The sequence below is a fragment of the Calypte anna genome, chromosome 6 (genome assembly GCF_003957555.1).
Source record: "Calypte anna isolate BGI_N300 chromosome 6, bCalAnn1_v1.p, whole genome shotgun sequence".
In the NCBI taxonomy this organism is placed as follows: domain Eukaryota; kingdom Metazoa; phylum Chordata; class Aves; order Apodiformes; family Trochilidae; genus Calypte; species Calypte anna.
The window spans coordinates 13,328,714-13,342,271 of record NC_044252.1 but is presented as its reverse complement, the minus strand read 5'-3'; positions in this window follow the sequence as shown (position 1 = coordinate 13,342,271).

Here is a 13,558-nt window from a genome sequence, read left to right as displayed (position 1 = left end):
TGAAATGAATCCTGCTTTCTGACATGTGGCATTGCCAGTCACTGTGACAACTTCTCTGCCCAGAGAGAAAACTTCTCTGGGTTTGCTAGTGCTGGGTGGGAGGCTGGGATTTGTGGAGAGTTTCAATGCCTGTTTTCACCTGGTTTCTCTTCCTCCAGATCCAGTTCTTGCTTCTGCCCCTGAGATAAGCTGTGAAAGAGTAAAGCTGATGAAATCAGATGTTTTATATTCCTGGTGCTAGCCAGAGAAACCTCTTCTAAAAATTAAATTAATGTAGCACTGTCAAGGATACTTCTCCATCATCTCACGTTCTTCTTTGGGCACTGTGTTGCTGCCTTGTTCTAGATTCCCTTGGAAATGGCCTGTAAGCAAGCTTTAGAGCTGGAATTGCAGTGTCAAATCCTGGTTGCCAGTGCTCGATGCTCTGCAAATTGCCACAGGAGAGTCAGGCTGCAGGACCTGATGCTGCAGCTGTGAAACTCATGGGGCAGGAGAACAGATCAGAGAGGGTCAGTGTCACCGTGCCCCAGTGTCCCAGGCAGGACCTCACCACCCAGGTGTGATATCAGGATGGACTTTGGCAAAGGGTGGTCATCCAGAGTCTGAACTTGCCTAGATGAAACCAGGACAGTGGCAATGGGGACTGTTGCACTGATGCCTATAGGCTGCCAGCCCTGACCTGTGGGTGTTTTCAGGGGATTATCAAGCACAGATTGTAATAGAAGACATTGAGTGGGAATAAGGAGACTCCCAACACTCCTTACCCAGAGGAATACCTGGAATACCGCTGGAAGCTACTGTACAGGAGTCTGAACTGGGAAAGGGACTGCCTCATCTTGGGTATTTCCCAGTGCAGAACTCAGCTGACTGGGGAGTTTCCAGCTCTCTTTCCAGCAGCTGATCACCTTGGCGTGGATGGGAGGAGGGAAGGGAAGCATACCTAAGGGCTTTGTTCCTTTTCCATTTCTTGCATGTGATGTTTTGTTACACGTACACTCCACTCTCTTATTATTCAGGAATTATTAGAAAAGACCTGAAATCCAGTGAAGAAAACTCCATCTGTTAAAATATTCAGATAGGTGTGATAAAGGGGGAGGTAGGAGATAACAAGAGAACATAACAGGCCCTGGGGGTAAATCTCTAGAGGGTGACCCAATGGAAAAGAGCAAAGGTTGCAGGGGAAGAGTCATTCTTCTGAGGGAGTCAGTGACTGCTGCAGCACATTTCCTGAGCAGCAAGGATGATTTGCTTTGGAGAAAATTGCTGAGGAAATCAGGGTATGGTCTATCCCCTGGCAACCTTAAAGCCAGGAGCATGGCTTTCTTGGAAGACACTCAGCAGTGCCAGGATAAGCAGGTGAAATGCTGTTTAGCTCTGTGAAAAATGGTAGATGATGGGATATAATAACCTCTAACAGCTTTACCTCCCACCTGATGCCAATCATCTTTTCTACTATGTACCAGAAGCTGCCACAGCCACCTCAGCTCCCATTGTCCAGCATCCCAATCACTCTCTTTTCCCTACCACAAGATCCAGCTGCTGGCAGGAGAGGACAGCACTGTCGTGCTTCATTCTCCATTTGCAGAGGTCTCTCCTTCCAGCTTCTCCATGGTCTTTTGCCATGGTCCTCCTTGCCTTTCTTCTGCAGACAGTGACAAATCCTGATTCATCTCCACTGTTGTGCTTCTCCAGGGTGTCTGAGTCAGGACTGTGTCAGCTCAGTTGTGTGCTGAGGCAGGACTGGGCTTGTGATTCAAGGAGGAGAAAATGGTTGTGCCAAACCTCTTCTCAGTTTGGGTCAGGTCCCTTCGCTTTTGTTGCTGGAGGCACTGGCATTTAGTGGTGAGGGCAGATTTCCAGCACTGCAGGGGAGGGGCTTGCAGTGCTCCAGAGGCTATGGGTTTGTACATAGAAAGGGATAGGAATTGCATGGATGCAACATTTGGGAGGGGAAAGCTCAAAGGCTGGGTTGGGGAGCAGAATTCATCCTGAGCAAGGTGATCTTTTAAGCCTCCCGTTAGCAAGGAGATTCCCAACATATCTTGGAATTCCTGAAATCACACCCCATATCCCCCATTAAAAAAAAAAAAAAAAAAAAAAAAAAAAAAAAAAGGGCTTAAAAAAGTGATGGGGCAGCTTCTTCTGGCTGGTGTGAGGAGTGGGGTGGTGAACAGGCAGGACAGGACCTTCTCTGAATTTTGGTCCACCTTGCTTCATTTAATTGGAATGCTTCTAATCAGGTTGCTTGCAGAAAACCAAGCTAGGGGCAGGGTGAAATTTAATGGTGGTGTACCTCATTTAATTTCCATGGTAATTGTACTTGATTGGGAAACATGCAGGTGACACAGAAGGTCTCAACCAGGTCTACATGGCCCCTGTTGCTAACAGAAGGTAGTGGACCATCACCTGTTAGTAAAAGAGCCCTTTCCAAGAGGGGAGACAAGTGACACCCCTGAAATCTGACAAGGCCTGTGGTTCAGAGTCATTTCAGCTCAGACAGGCAGGAAAAGTTACCAGGTGGAGAAGAGAACCTGGTAGCCTCCCCCCCCCTCCTTTTGCTTTTACGGCCTCCCACAGGGTGAGCACCTGATGGATTCTTTGTTTTTGCAGCAGCTGAGCTGCCATCCTACAAAGGTCAAAACAATTCTTTAAAGACCAGTGCTCAAGTATCTAGTGGAGAAGCTAAATTATCCATCCCCAGTCCCTGACCTATTGCACCTCTAATCTGAACCAGGCATTGCCTCTCTCCTCCACACTGGAGGTGACTCCTCCATGGGAAATCATGGAGAAACTTTGAAGAAGGATCTTCTTCAGCATTTTGGAGCTCCCTGGGACCTGCTGCTCTCTTCTGAAGGTATGCAGCACTTTATTAGAGCTATGAGAGACTTCCACACAGAGAGACCCTTCCTTTCAGCAGCTGCTGGATGGAGAGGTGCAGGTAAGATCCAGGTGTGCTGGGGTCATAGGAGGCATTCTGGCTGGAAGGAACCATGGGCCCACGTGTGTCCAATGCAAAGCTGAGGGTACTAATGAGCCTTAACAGCCTCAAGGAGCCTCACCTGGGACCTTGACCCACACCCATGGGCCCAGGAGCATATTTAAGCTCAGCTTCCAGGTTACCTGTTCTCTTCATTCAGGGCTGTAGCATTGGTGCCTTCCCTGTCTGTCCCTTATCTCTTGTTCCTGGATGGGCCCAAAGCTGCTTCATGCCCCTGCCATGCTGGAGAGTGCTGATGGAGCCTTTTATGAGGACACTGCCTCGGTTGCTTCCAGACAGACCTTGTTGGTGAGGAGACTGCCTGTACCTGGTCACCCTGGCTCATCCCCCTGCACTGCATGGGGCTATGGATCCTCCAAGGAGCTCCTCTCACTGTTACAAAAACCTCCGCATACTCCTCCTGCTTCTCCCTGCACTGCTCTCTGAGGTAGGTGGGATGTATCCTGGGCTCTTTGCTGGGCAATAGTTTCTTGTTGGGCCAGGTATATTATGGACCTGAGGTCAAACTCTGCCACTGGGGTTCATCATAGAAATGCAAAGACATTTCAGAAGCAACCCTGTGCAGGTTTATTTTGTTCTGCAGGACAAACAGCTTAGGTGGTGATACCTATTCCTGCAGAGTCCGTCATTGCCTGCTCTGCAAGCAAGGGCACCAAAGTATCTGACTGTGCCTGTGTTACTTATTTAAAAAGCAAATGATATTCAGAGGCAAGTGAAAGAAACTCAAACGCACTCAGGTGGCAGTAGTTAATATTGGGCTTCAAAACGTTTGAAGCTATTTGTGATTCTGTCCTATATTTGGTCTCAGGCCAGCCTTTTTGAAGATACATAAGTTGGCTCTGACAGCCAGAGCCTCTCTCTTCCCAGCTTGCTCTTTTAGGAAAAAAATGTAGATTGTCCTGCCTGCATAGAGAAAAGCAGTTAAAGAGTTTGTTATACCCCTAACACTTCACACCAGTGCAGAGTTTGTTATGAGATGTCTGAAAAGAGCTGCTCAGCACCAGCTCTGCTGGGAGGCCTGCAAACCCTTCCTTTGCATGGCACTATCTGTGTGCTTTGTGCTTCATTGTGTGGAGGTTGCTAGGATGCACTCCTCAGGGCAGCAGAAAATCCTCCCTCTTTTATGTATTCCCCACTTCTCCTGCCTGAAATGTGAAATAACCCCTGAGTTGTTGGTTGTTCACCATATCTGCATCTTGGGGTGGCTCAATAGATGGGAGAGCCTCAGCACAGTGAGGTGGTAGGAGCTGGATTTATGTCTCCCTGGGTCTGACAAGCTGAAGGGAAGACTTCACTGTGTTAATGCATATTGGTATTTTATGTGACTCGGGGGAATCAGGGCTGGGATTAACTTCAGGAGGTTGCCTGGCCCATCTCCCTGTGCCTGCCTCTGGTGTGATGAATGAATGTCTGACCTCTTTGTAAAGAACCTCTGCTGATGGGAGTTTTCTCAGTTTCTGTATAGAATTTGTCCCAGGGCTTTACTGCTATGGAGATGCCTCATCTTGCTGCAATTTCACCTTACTGCTTTGAACCCTAGCCCCAGCTGACCTGGAAAGTCATTTCTCTTCTTTATAGGAGGAATTTGAAGGTTTCTTGGCTGCAATCCTCTCTTGCTGCTTCTCAAGTTGTTTTCCAGACCTCTGCTCTATCCCTATATAGACCCTTGATAACCAGCTGACCTGGAGACTGCTTCCCAAGTTAGGGTTCTGCTGTATGCTTGCTTTTTACCTTCTGGGAGCTATGGATGAAGATCTGGCTTTAAGGAGCCTGTCCTACTCCTTTTGTTCAAGCCACTACTCTTGCAGTTATTTTAATCTCCTCCTGCTGCTCTTGTTTAAGACTTCAGCTTCCTTAGCATTAGCTGAAATGAAAAATATCCAGGAAACTTTTTCTTTGTTAAGTTTACAATGCTTTCTGCAAGTCCTTGAGACGTGACCATATTTGTTAAAAACCAACAGTGCAAATGAACATACATTTCCCTTTCCTGGCCTCCTGTGCTCCATCTTCTCTCTGCATGGTTCATTAGTTTGTAATCTCAACAATTGCTAGGGAAACCTTTCTAATCTTGTCAATTGGCAATGCAACTGCTTTTTAATTTAGTTTTAAAATAGGTTTTTAAGTCAGGCTATGCCTATGCTATTGATTTGAATTCTTGATTTAGTAAGCTGCTGCTTAACAAGATCTTTGCTATGCTGCTTTAATACTTTTCTCCAAGGGTCAAAGAATAACATTTACAGGGAGGGAAGAAATGTTACCCACTAGCTGTTTAAAAATGTAGTGTATTAAGACAGGTTGCTTTAAAAGCCATTTTATGCAACTTGGATTCAGTGAAATTAAGGCACTTGATTTACTTTGGAAAATGGTCCATTGAGGATAAATCTGCACTGCAAAGTGTGGGCATCCACCTGATGCTGATGGACAATGTGTCCTTTGGTCAATAAAGGGCTGATCCCCTTATGAAATGTGTCTGGGCTGAGCTGAGCCCAGCAACACTGAGGAAAAGGCACAGATTGAGAGCTGTGTGGTGTAGATATGAAATACCACCGAGGTGCCTAAGGCATGAGCCTCCCCAGCAGCTTTTCATGCAGTGAAATTAAAACAAAAAACCCAACAAAACAACAACAACACAAAAAGCCCCCCAAAACAAACAAAAAAAGGCTATGAGCTGACACTCATTATTTTAGGATGTAGCTGTATAATGGCAGAGGAGATGAACTCTCTTCTTGCTTGCAGGTTGAGTGGTAGATCATCACCAGTCTGCAGACAGGGTTCTGGTTAAGTTCAATGTAAGCAACAGGATTTTTAGAGATGCTTCAAGTGAAAAGAATTTAAGAGAACATAAATAGACCAGAGCATCACTGGCATAATTGATATTTTACCATTTCTCCTTTTCTTGTAAAATAATATATGCACAACATATAATTTTAATGGTGTTTTGTGAGAAACACTATAGAAAAGCCTCGATTCTGCTGCTGCTTCTGTTCAAATGCAGTGGCTAGTTTTCAGCATTTAGGTGCTTTATTCTTGTAATCAGTTGGTTTCCTGAGCTGAGGTCCCTTGACATTCAGGAAGTCAAGAGCCTTGTTCTGTCCAAGCTGAAGAGTTTGTTAGGGTTTTTTTGTTTTTTTGTTTTTTTTTTGATGACACAATGACAAATTTTAGAAAATTTTTAGAAAATCATGCAACTTTCCCCACTCTGGTGGTCACTCCTTACTCTGATTAATGCCAAGGGAGCAGATTACACTTGAGTGAGAGATGCTGGGAGCTCCTCTGCTTGCTGGTTGTCTTTCTGCAAGTGCTGGGAGTCATTTCATGGCATCTGGTATCTGAGACTTAATACAGAGATGCTGCTCACAGAAGCATACAAGGTTTTTTGTCAGTGCACATTGAAGTCCTACTTGGCCATTAATTTTTCCAGCTTCCATGGTATCATCAGTGATGTCTCTGTTTATATGCTGGGATGTAACTACTAAATTACTTTGCTAACCATATTGTGGGAAGCCAGACATTGTGTCTTGCTGGGCAGGTACCAGAGCAGGCTCTGTGAACAGACTCCAAAGTGGCCAGAGGAGCTCATGCTGGGGTCACCTTTCAGTTGCTCCTCATCTCTGCTGTCAACAAAAGCATCACCTTGTTTTGCAGAGTGAGGACAGAGAACCAAGTAGGGGGTGGTCCCAGAGGGTCTCTTACTGGTATTTAAACTGGTATTCCTCAAACAAAAAGCAATTGTGGAAGTTTTCCTGGCTCTGACACATCTTGTTACCCATCAAATATGGTGTTGGATGCAGCTCTGTGAAAGCCAGAACTTGCTTAGAATTCATATGATGCTTGCCAAGCCTCAAGTACAGCTGAAGAATCTCATTTCTCTCTTTGGAAGAGCTGTGATAGTGGTGCTGCGTTAGGCCAAAGCTTGCTGCATTTTATTTAAATTTTTACAATGAAATGAGAGTTGATAAGATTGACAGGGAAGATCCAACTTAGCTTGTTAGACAGCAACCTCTAGACTTTCAGGGTGGTTTAAAAAACAGTAGGGTATGAAGACTCTTTTCCAGTGTGAGATTAGAGTAATCAATAATAACATGCCTCTCTGACATAAAAATCACTTCTTAAAAGCAATTTATCATTCGTTGAAATGCAGGAGCTTTGGTGTTTGACAAAACCCCAGAAGAACAATGGAGAATATTCCTGCCTCATTTCTCTTGTTTTGCCAGCATAGAGCAATCAATCATATTTAAGGAGGTGCTTTTTTCCTCTATGATCCCCTGTAGGCTGGGGGAAAACAATATCCAGGGGCATTAATTATTTAATCCACATTGCCTTCTTCCTCTCTGTGTGAGGTCTGGGTATTGTGCTGGGGAGTGAGACCAGTAAAATTTCTGAGCTGTATGTTGGGACTTGGATTGTTTTGATGTGTTGCTTTTCGGTAGGTGGTTTTTTTTTTTTTTTTTTTTGTGGTTTTGTGTTTTTTTTTTTTTTTTTCCAGAGGCTAACACTGAAAAGTCAGCTCCCTCTATGGTCAAAAGAAGGAGAGACACCTTTCTTTAGAGGCTCTTTCAGTCAAGATGATGCTGTTCCAGAGCTGGGTACCCACTGTTCTGTAGATGAAGTCTTGACTCATGAAATTGTGGTGTAAATCCAGATGGTGAAGCTCTCAGGTGTATCAATTCTCAGTATGAACTGAGTTGGTCGAATGCACCTACTACGGTGTGATGAGATGAAAAAGCATTTACAAATGAAGGCTGAGCAATCAGGACTGGTAAGGAAACTGTAGTAAAAGATAATAGACCTCGAAAGGCCTTTGTATGGCACTGAAAGCCTGGCAAGAAATGGAAATGTTTGGTGTGTTAGGCATTTGTGCCTAGAGGCTGCTGGAAGTGAGGCGATGCTAATGCAGAGGAACTGCAAGTACAGGAGGATTTTTTTAGCCAGAAGCCTGTGTGGATTTGCTGCAATAATGAGGCTGTGGCTTATCAGACCAGAGAACCCCCTTAAAGGACTGCAGAGATGTGCAAAGATGGGATTTTAGATTTGCATCCTCAGTTTCTGTGTGTGTGTGGGTTTGGAGTCTCCAGGTGCCTCTGGGCAGACTGCAACGTGTGATGTGGGCAGAAGTTCCTCCTCCATTGCTTTGAGGGGCTTAAAGTATGAAGATCAGCTTAGCAGTTTGGTCACCTCTGAGCTGCTTTGCTGTGAGCAGGAGAGCAAGGGGCACTTCTGAAGGCAACACAGCCCATTCTTAGTCAGGAAGGTCCTACTGCTGAATCTTCTCTAACAGTGACAGATAATGCTGCTCCTACCCCAGGCACTTCAATGAAGTGGGAGAAATCCAAGCTCTGCTTTCTGTGCCACACAGATAGCAAGAAGCAATTATACCATCTTCTTGGGCTAATTCTCACTGTGGGGCTGTTGAGAGTAGTTTGCTTGTCATTAGACGTGGGAAGGTGACTATTATGTGCTGTTATGTGTCTGTGTACCAAATACAGTGGTTACATCTGTGTTATAGGAACGCAGCTATGTGAAGCTTGGAGATAATAAACTGTTATGCTTGAACACATGTAGAAGATGACAGAAAATAGTGTTCCAAGATGAGGCTTACTGTTATAAATGTGGGGCAGTTAGCTGACATCTTGCCATCAGCTTTGTGGGTGATTCACCATGCTGAGGCTCAATTTGCTGTGTGATATGGGATAGTCAATATTTTATATCCCTGTTACCGAGTATGTCTTCTTGACAGAAACAACCAAGAAACAAATACGGGACTTCTATATGGCATTTTAGAGAACCTTTGCCCATGCAAAATGCTGGGTTTTCCATGTTGAAGAGCATGAGCTTATTGCTTCTTTCTCCTTTGCCTCCAGAGAGAAGCTAGAGAGCTATTCACTGACAAGGATCTCTGAAGAAATGAGTGGGAAAACAACTGTAACTCTGAAAGAGCAAGGTGAAACTGCAAATATTACTACAGCCACCCCGAAGTCAGAACTGTGAGGTAGGTTCTGAAGTAAGTCAAATCTGGTTGGAAAGGTGCCCCTGGCAGTGAGCAGTGCCTCCACCTAGTCATTGGCAGGCAACGTTTTATTAGAATTCCACCAGCTGCTGATGGAAAGGGGTTAGAAGCTGTCTCAGTTGTGGTCTGATTGTCTGGTAACACTTTGGGTTCCCTTCCAGCCCAGGCTGAACTTATTCTACCAATGGAAAAGGTAAGAAGTTTGTAGCCAAGTTTTTTGGTATTTATTGGGCTAATTCTGTCCAGTGGTAAAACTACTGCCAACGCACTGGGAATTGTCATCTTGGTTGTACAAATCTGGTTTATTTTGCAGCTCCCACCGAATCACCTAATGTAATATTGAGAAAAAGACCAAACCCCCTGATTTTTCTTGAGTGATGTTAATGTGCTGCTTGAATAGCTGATTGAAGCCAGCATGCAGCAGGATGTCATAATTTATGGAATTGCTCCATATTGGCCTGGATCCTGGTGCTCAATGTGGTGAAAAACTGTCAAAGCTCTTGTGCAAGCACCAACTGTTACAAGACAAGTGAAAGTGTGAGGATCTCATCCAGGCCTTGTCAGATGTGCTTTGCATGGAGCCTATGCTGTGCAATCAAAGAAAAATGTGATATGTGATTCCTTGAGCATTATTTTTAAACCATAGTGCTGGAAAACCTCACAGATGACTTAACCCAGACATCTGAAGTCTTGCAGCCATGGAAGAAAATTCAGGGTCAAAACCTGGGCTCTGCCAGCTTCTGGATGCTTGTAAGCTGCTCCCCATCAGAGCAGAGGATGGGCAGTAAGCCATGGGAGAAGAAGGGATTTGTTAGGTGACATTCCTAGGTGAGTTCTTTTTGATTCTGTGGATGTTTCAGGCTCCAGTGATGCCTTGAAAGGGTGACACGAGTAAAGTAAATATGCAAACAAACTGCTCCGTGTTTTGGGTGAGGGCTCTTCCAGATTCCTGTACCCAGAGCATTCTTAGTAGAGCGAGTGGTGATGTTGTGCTGGGGCATCTGAGAATGCCAGGACCTGTCTGTTAGCAGCACTACGACCTTTATAACTTTTGGTGCCCCCCAGTGCATGTCTAGAGGCTTTCTTGGGTCAGTAGAGGTAGGGCTTGATGGTAAAATCACATGCACAAGAAAGACAGAGTGCTTACACTGATGCCGTTTTGTCCACTCTGTGCTCTTATGCCACTGGGCTTTAATAAATTCTGTGTCTTTGGAAATAAACCTATGTCTTGAGCAGGGCAATTGTCAGACCTATAGAGATGGGAGCGATGCAAAAGAAGATATGAAACCAGGACAGGAACAAGGACAGAGTCCCAGAGGAATAGTGTTAACAGGAAAGGCTGGGGAACACCAGAGGGTAGCACTAGGATGTGTCTGGAGTGCTGCCATGGGGTTTCACAGGGCTCCCAGCTGACCCTTCAACACCTCCCCTGTGGGTGTTTGAAAGGAAACCTAAAGTTTTCTTGCCATGAACATTGTCAGAAATGTCTGGTCTGGGAGTGATAGGGTCAGCACTTGCAAGAAACTCTCAGGCTGTCCAGAAAACAGATGTTGCAGTCTGCTATTCAGCATCCTGGGTTATTCGAAGAGTTAAACATTTCCTGGTTGCAGCTCCTGGTAGATGGTGTCTGATGTTAATGACTCTGGCTTTTCTCTTATTGCTTTTCAAAAAAAAAAAAAAAATTCATGGAGCAATCAGGCTGGGTGTACTATACCTGGCTCAGCCTCTGCAACACATTGCACCCATGTGAGTGTTTGCAATGCAGCAAACAAATCTTACAAGGGCACTGATGCAGCTTTCCCTGAGGCAATCTGGGGTTATAATGGGATCTGATGGGATGAGTTGTGACCTGGCACCACTGGGCTGATTTCTAAGGGCTTGCATGTGTTGTGGGCATCTACCTGATGGGAGCTGTGATAGGGGGAGAAAAATGTTCCTTCTTAGCATGAGCTCTCACTTGTCCCAGGACTTGTACAGAACCACACTATAAAACAGACCAAATGACAGGAGAAGTGTGATGTGGGTTGTGTTAATGTCATGAATGGAATTATGAATCTTGATCCACACAAACCACTTGTGGGGAACACTCAACTTACCTAGCTTTGCTGCTGCTTCTTGCTGTTTCTCAATAGTGGTCAGATTCTTTCTTAAAATTAATTGTAATTTTAACTACATTAACTAATTTACCTAAAATTAACTGCAATTAGCTATATCACCAGGTTTTTTTGAGATTACCTGTATCGATGATGAATTGCTTACAGACTTACATCTGCTCTGTACTATTCAGGGACACTTCTGTGGATGTTCAGCATGATACTGCCTCTGTTCTTTGATTATGGGGGCTGGGGGAAAGGATGGGTAAAACCAATATGGGGGTAGCTCCTCCTTGGGCTTTTTACTTCCTGTGAACGAGTGAAGCTGATCAGTGGGCTACTTCTATCCCAACTCAAGCCCCAGCTAAAATGATATTAGCAGGCAATGCAAGTGAGTCTAGTTTTATCAACCCTGCTTCTGTACTTCAGAAGCATGTCCTCTTGATACCAAACCAGCAGCTCCATGCTCCTGCTCTGCAGCTGTGAACTTCAAATCCTCATGTGAACCTGCTGGGACCCTTTGGGGAAGGGTTGGGTGAGCTCCTGGGTTGCATGCTCTGGATTCCTGGCAGTGCAGCACAGAGTTTACCCAGCACAGCAGGGTGGAGGAACACTTGGAGGCCCAGATCTGCTGACTTGACAGCTACTTGGTGCTTTCAATATTCCTGGCAGCTGCTTCCAGCTTCCCAGGGCTGTATACTGTGGTCTTTAATTAATCAGGATGGAATGCATGGAAAGGAAATGAGTCTGGGGTGAGAGACAACATGTGCATTGTGATCTATTCTAGGAAGCCAATGCGTTTCTCATTTTCATCTCTTACAAGCAATGACTGGCTGGAGCAGAGGTTGTCATTCCCATTGTTGGAGTGGGGAGCAATGTTTCTTGTAGGAGCACAGGGTTATTTGCACCTTTCTTTCTGTCTGAGAATTAGGGCTGGAGGTTTGCTAATGGCTTACCCATTGATTAGTTTCTTAATGTGCTGTTGGTGATACGCTTAGGTAGGCAACATTAAACTGCTTGTAAATGGCAAATATGAACAATCATTAAGTCCTGTGGAATCAGAGGAAGTAATTCTATCTGTAACAGAAGCTCTCTGATGGGTAGTAGATCAAGAACTTTAAATCTACTTCAATTCCTGTTACTACTTCTTGTCTTTTAAAGGTTAGCCCATACCTTCTTGTCTGGATTTCCAGACATAAGCAAACTGTGGTTTAATAGGTGGAGCTGTTACTACCATAAACTACATCGATAATGCAATATCCCTTTAAAATCCTCACCAAAAGCATTTAAATCTACACTTTCTGCCTTGGGATGGTGTCTTAGCAATGTATGTTGAAGCCAGGGTGCTGCTGACACCTGAACCCAGAGGCACTGGCTCGTGTTCCTGGATCACAGCTGCTTTTGTTCCTCTCAGCCAACTTGCTATTGCTGCTTCCAGGAGTGAGCTGGCAGAGCTAAGGCTGAGAGAAGAAAGAGGGGTTTGTTCCATTCAGAAAGTTGCTATAATCTGCTCTTTTCATTACTTTTGTGGAAAGAGGAAAATGCTCTCCTTTTTTTTCATACTCTTTCAGACTTGACTTTTTGCATCAGCCCTTTAACTATTTAGTCCTGCTGGACTGGTCTCAATGACATTTTTTTCCTCATAAATATGTAACCTGTATTACCCCCCCCCCCAGTGTAATGTTAGCAACCTTGCCCTTCTGGCAGAGAGGATCAACAGTACTCTTTTTTTTTTTTTTTTTTTCACCCTTGTATGATTTTTTTTTCCTTTTGTTGTTTTGTTGGGTTGTTTTTTTTTAACTCTCCAGCCCCTTTTCTAAGATAGCTCTTGCACCCTCTTTTAAAGGCTCTGTTTTAGCATGGGCAATGCTGGGAGGCATTTTGGTTGGCACAGTGGAAAGGACCTCTTGGTATTGCTGGGAGGCTGCTCAGAGATCACCTTCCAGAAAACCTATCCTATCCTCTTGGTCTTATTCTGCACTATGCTCTAGGTCAGCTCAGGCCACACAAGCATCCTGACTGTTATTGCTCTTCAGCCCCAGTCTCCCCTTCCCAGCCCTTCTTGGGACCAGCAGCAGCAGAGATGTACTGAAAGGAGGGTCAGGAACTTCAGTCATGTCCAGTTACTCCTGTGAAAGGCAACTCCTTTCCTTGTGTCACAGCAACCATTTTGGGACAGCCACAACATCAGTCCTGCCACCTGCAAGAAGAAGACAAGGTGCTTTCTTCTTGTCTTCATCTGACTACTGGAAAAGTTATTTCTCTCTGGGCTATGGAGGAGCTGGGTTGCGTGATGGACCAGAAAAAATTGAAACCTTGCTTTAAATTAATATAGAAAACTTAATCTCCATGGAGTAAGTGTCCCAGTTCCAAGATAGGTTCTTAGCTCAGACAAAGGGCTGGTCCTTTTTGGACACATGCTTTGGAGAAGTGGCTCTGGCTTTTTAGGCTTGTAAGTGG